The following is a 5,410-nucleotide window of genomic DNA, read 5'->3' as shown; positions in this document are numbered from 1 at the left end:
GTACAGAGATGTTGGGCTGTTGCTAATAACAAATAACTGAAAATATGGAAGCGAGTTTGGAACTTGGTGATGGGCAGAAGTTGAAAGAGTTTGGAAGAGCAGGGTATAAAATGCCTGGAATGCCATAAATGAGGTGTTAATAGTGAGTCTTGTGAGGACTTCAAAGACAACAAGACTATGGAAAGTCTGGAACATCTTAGAGATTACTTAATGTTTGTGACCAGAATGCTGATAGAAATACAGGCAGCAACAGCCATTCTAATGAGGTCTAAGCTGAAAATAGGAAATATATTACTGGGAACTATAGTAAACCCATCCTTGTTATCTTAGCCAGATTGTGTCCATGCCTGAGGGCATTATGGAATGCAGAATATAAGAGCAATGAATTAGGATATCTGGCAGAATAAATAACTAACCCCAAAGCATTCAGGCTTCTACATGTCTACTTTTAATTGCTTCCAGTAAAAGAAGAAAGAGATGATTTTAAAACAGAATTTATAATTAAAATGGAAGTAGAGCAGAGAGATTTGGAACATTCACACTCTGACCATGTAAAGAGTGAAAAAGCATGTCTAGGTGTGACTAAGCAACTGTTTTGCTAAAGAGATTAGTACATATAGAAGGAAGCCAGAAGCTATTCATCAAGACAGTGGGAAAAAAGACCCCTAAGGCATTCTAGAGATGTTCAATACTGCCCCTCTCATCACAGGCCAGGAATTCAGATTAGAAAGGAAGAAGTAAAGCTATCTCTATTTTCAGATATAATCTTATTATAAAATCCTAAGGAATCCCCCCTGGAAAGACTATTAGAATTTATAAATGAATTCAGCCAATTTTCAGGATACAAGATAAAAACACAAAAATCAATTTCATTTTTATACAGTAGCAATAAACAACCTAAAAAAGAAATGAAGAAAACAAATTCCACTTATAATAGCATCAAAAACAATAAAATATTATTAATATATTTAACAAAAGAAGTGCAAGATTTGTACATTGAAACTACAAAACATTGTTGAAAGCCACTAAAAAAGATATAAAGGGAAAGACATCCCATGTTCATAAATCAGAAGACTTGATATTGTTAAGATGGGAATACTCCCCAAATTAATTTACAGATTACCTAACAAAATACCTAAACACAATACCTAGAAAAAAAACAGGGGTTTTTTGGGGGTTTTTTTTTGCAGAAATTGACAAATTGATTCAAAAATTTATGAGAATATGAAAGGAAAGTAGAATACACAAAATAATCATCAAAAAGAAGAACAAAGTTGGCGGACTCGTGTTTTACTATTTCAAAACTTTCACAAAGCTATAGTAATCAAGACAATGTGGTACTGGCGTAAGGATAGATATATAGATTAATGGAATAGAATTCAGAGTCCAGAGATAAACCTTTAAATTTAAGGCCAACTGATATTTGACAAAGGTGCCATAACAATTCAATGGAGAAAAGAATAGTTTTTTCAACAAATGGTACTGGGACAACTGGCTATCCAGATGCAAAGAATTACATTGGACCCTTATCTCAAAAAATTAATTCAAAATGGATCACAGACCTACATGTACTGATTACAATTTTAAAACTATTAGAAGAAAACAAAGTAGTGAATCTTCATAACCTGGGATTTTGCAATGGTTTCCTGGATGTAGCTCTAAAAGCATGACCAATGAAAGAGAAAACATAAATTGGGCTCATTGAAATTTAAAACATATGCACTTTTAAAAGACACCATCAAGAACATGATGGCCACAGGCCTGTGACTTCAAAGAGGGAGCTGAGGCCAGACAGGAGGGTGGCAGCTAGTCCCAGACCCAGGCTGGGCTCCCGTCCCACAGCCTCCCCGTCTCCAGCAGGCAGCCCCGCCTTTCCTCCAACAGCCCGACTAGCGACTAGTGTGGTTACAGCAGCTGCATGGCCAAAAAGGGGGAGATGCTGGAGCTGAGGCTCAAGTCATCCATGGGAGCTGAGCCCACTGTCTACCGGTGGCTGCTGCCAGTCTACGACAAACATCACGATGCTGCTCACGAAATCATTAAGACCATCCAATGGGTCTGTTAAGAAATCCCAGCTGTCAAGTTCGCTATGGAGAATTACTTTAATTGACTATGATACTGAAAGTTTTGAAAGCATGCAGAGGCTCTGCAACAAGTACAACCGGGCCATTGACAGCCTCCACCAGCTGTGGAAGGGCACCATGCAGCCCATGAAGCTGAATAAATGGCCATCCAACGGGCTGCTATGGCACATCCTGTAGCAAGTGGGCGACCACTCGGTGATGGACCAGAGAAGCTCAAAATCTAAGAGCCCTTCTCCCTGGAGGCTCACAGGGAGACCTCCTTTGACCTGGTGGCCTAGATAATTGACAAGATCAAGATGACTGAGGATGATCTGTTTGTGGACTTGAGCAGTGATGTGGGCCAGGTCATGCTCCAGATCGTGCTCCAGGTCATGCTCTAGGTTACCAATGGCAAACATCACTGTGGCGTGGAGAAAGTAGACATCCCAGCCAAGTACCAAGAGTTCCGGAAGTGGATGCAATGGTATGGAATAAAGCATGCAGAATACACACTGGAAAGGGATGATGTCTGAAGAGTGGAGAGAATGGATCACCAGCACCAGTGTTATATTTGTGAATAACTTTGTCTTTGGTCCTAAAATGGATCACCAGCTGAAGGAACAATTTGCAAAATGAAGGAAGGTGGCAGAATCATGTCCTTGGAAACTTTTGCACCTGTAAACATCAGAATAAACAGTAGAAACTTGAGTGACATCGGCATCATCATGCGGGTTGTGGAGCTGTTGCCTCCGAAAGGTGCAGTGTCATAGAGGAGGAAGCTGCTCTCCTACTATTTGCAAACTATCGACTGGACCATACTTGAAAACTATATTTCCAGTCTGAAAACTCTAAAACTCGGGAGAACAAGAGGCAGCTCAGCAGCAGCACAAGAACAAGAGCAACATGACCACCCCTACCTGTGTCCCCGAGAGCACAGATGCTCCCGTGGATTCTGGAAGATAAAGCGGGAGCAGCCACCATCAAAAAACCATCTCCAAAGCTTGGAAGACGTGGGTCTCCCAAGAAAATGAATACTGCAAACCCTCAGCGCAAGCCCAAGAAGAACCAAACTGCACTGGATTTCCTGGATGCTCAAACCTTGTCTCAGACAGCATCCACCTTGCCTCAGGATGTGTACATGTCACCACATAGCCCACTTTACCAGCATTCAGCGGCAATCCCCCAACCTGCTGCCAATGGTGCCACTCCTCCCATGCTGCAGAAGCTGCTAGAATCCTTCAAGATTCAGTACCTGCAGTTCCTGGTGTACACAAAGATCCCTTAGTACAAGGCAAACCTGCAGTGGCTGCTGGACCAGGAGAAGAAGAATGCTCAGTTACTGGGCACAACACAGCAGCGCTTCAGCTACAGTCAGGCCATGAAGGAGGAGATCGGGAGGCTCTTCCAGCAAAAACTGGATGAGTTGTGTGTGAAGGCCCTGACCTACAATGACCTGATCAAAGCTCAGGAGATTTCTGCTCATAACCAGCAGCTGCAGTAGCAGTCAGAGCAGCTGGAGAAAGACAACAGTGAGCTCAAGAGCCAGAGCCTGCAGCTGCTCAAGGCTTGCTGTGAAGAGCTAAAGCTAAACTGGTCCATGCTGTCCCTGGAGAACCTGCTGAAGGAGAAGCAGGCCCTGAAGAGCCTGATCTTGGAGAAACAGAGGCACTGCCTGGAGCTGCAATGAGCACTGTGGAGCTGGAGAAGAGCCGGCAGCAGCAGGAGCTCCTAAACCTCAACTCCTGTGTGCTGCCCGACCACGCCCTATCACTGCACCTGCATGGGAAAGGCACCCTGGGCCCTGAGCTGGAGGCCAACCCTGGCAGGCTTTATCTGGAGCTGGACTGCACCTTGTTTTCTCTGCCTCATTTGAGCAGGATGAACCCAGAGCTCCATGAACAGCAATACGGCCAGCTGTGAGCTGTGCAGCGCGCCAAGCCGGCCCTCATCCAAGCAGAACACCTCCCCTGTGGACCAGGAGGCTGTATTCTGCACTCCCAACCACAGTGGCCGGTAATAGCTGGACACCCTGTCCAGCCTGGCCCAGCCTGACTACACCAGGCTCTCTCCAGCCAAGATCATGCTGAGGAGGCACCTGAGCCAGGACCACACCGACTCCAGCAAGGCAGCTGCCAGCAAGCTGCACCCGTGAGCTGAGCACACCAAGGAGAACGGTCTTCCCCACCAGAGCCCCGGGCTGTCCAACAGCATGAAGCTGAGCTACCAGAACCTGTGGCCCCAGTCACCCAGGGCCTTGCAGATAGCAGTGGAGAAGAGCAGCAAGAAGGGACTGAGGAAGCAAGCCCTTGGCAGCAGCAGGGAGTCCATCATCAGCCTGCCCATCAGGATCCCACTGAGCATGGTGCAGCCCAGCAGCATCCCCCTGGCCAGTGTGATCCTGCCAAGCCCTGCCAAGAAGAGGAACACTCCCAGTCCTATGTGCTGCCCGAAGACTTCTCCTCCACACTTAAAAAGCAGATAGGTGCTAATGCCCATGGTGTTGGTAGCAGTGCTGCTGGGAGCAAAAGCCTTGCCCTGGCTCCTGCAGGCTTCACTTAGGCCAGTTCAGTGGCCATCAGTGAGTCTCTGGACAGCAGCCTGACACCCCTGGCCCCTGGTGCCCAGCTGGCTGTCTTTGACAAGTCTTTCAGCTCTGGGAGACTCTTCACCACCTTGAGGTCCTGCAGTTTGAGGCAGCAGGCCAACCTTAGCTCAGTAGCTAGCTCGTCTGTGCTGCAGTCCTTGTTCAGCTCTGTTGCGGGTGCCGCATGGGCAGCTTTTCCTCTGGGGTGGCTGGTGGAACAGTTGGAGGTAACCATTTCCTACCTCAGCCATGATCTATGCAAGAACAGTGTGAACCAAGGCTCCTGCTACACATGCTCGCCGGCCTGCCAGCTCTACCAACCCTGGACAGCAGAGACAGAAAGGCCAGCAGGACTTGGAGTTTTAGTGTGAATCCGCACACACCTGCAGGAGAGGCTGGGACTGGTCCAGTTTGTACTGACCATAGTTTTAGATAAAGTATTATTGTTTTTTTTAAAGTACAAGACACCATCAAAAAAGTGAAAAGACAAAATAAAAAGTGAGAAAATATTTGCAAGTCATTATCTGATAAGGAACTTGTATGTATCCGGAATATATAAAGAATTCTTACAACTCAACAATAAAAAGGCAAATAACCCAGTCAAAATGACATGAATAAATATTTTTTCAGAGAACATATACAAATAAGCACATGAAAGATGCTCAACAAAATTAGTCATTAAGGAAATACAAATCAAACTCACATACCATTTCATTCCCACAAGGATAACCAAAGCAAAAAGACAGAAAATAACAAGTGTTGA

The 5,410-nt window shown here is 45.6% G+C and overlaps 1 pseudogene; it reads left to right on the top strand.

Annotated features, from left to right (window-relative positions):
- Nucleotides 1-1,918: 1,918 nt before the first annotated feature.
- Nucleotides 1,919-5,018, top strand: LOC134384386 (histone-lysine N-methyltransferase, H3 lysine-79 specific-like; annotated as a pseudogene).
- Nucleotides 5,019-5,410: the final 392 nt, after the last annotated feature.

The sequence above is a fragment of the Cynocephalus volans genome, chromosome 8, assembly GCF_027409185.1.
Source record: "Cynocephalus volans isolate mCynVol1 chromosome 8, mCynVol1.pri, whole genome shotgun sequence".
Classification (NCBI taxonomy): Eukaryota; Metazoa; Chordata; class Mammalia; order Dermoptera; family Cynocephalidae; genus Cynocephalus; species Cynocephalus volans.
This window is presented reverse-complemented; position numbering and strand designations above follow the sequence as displayed.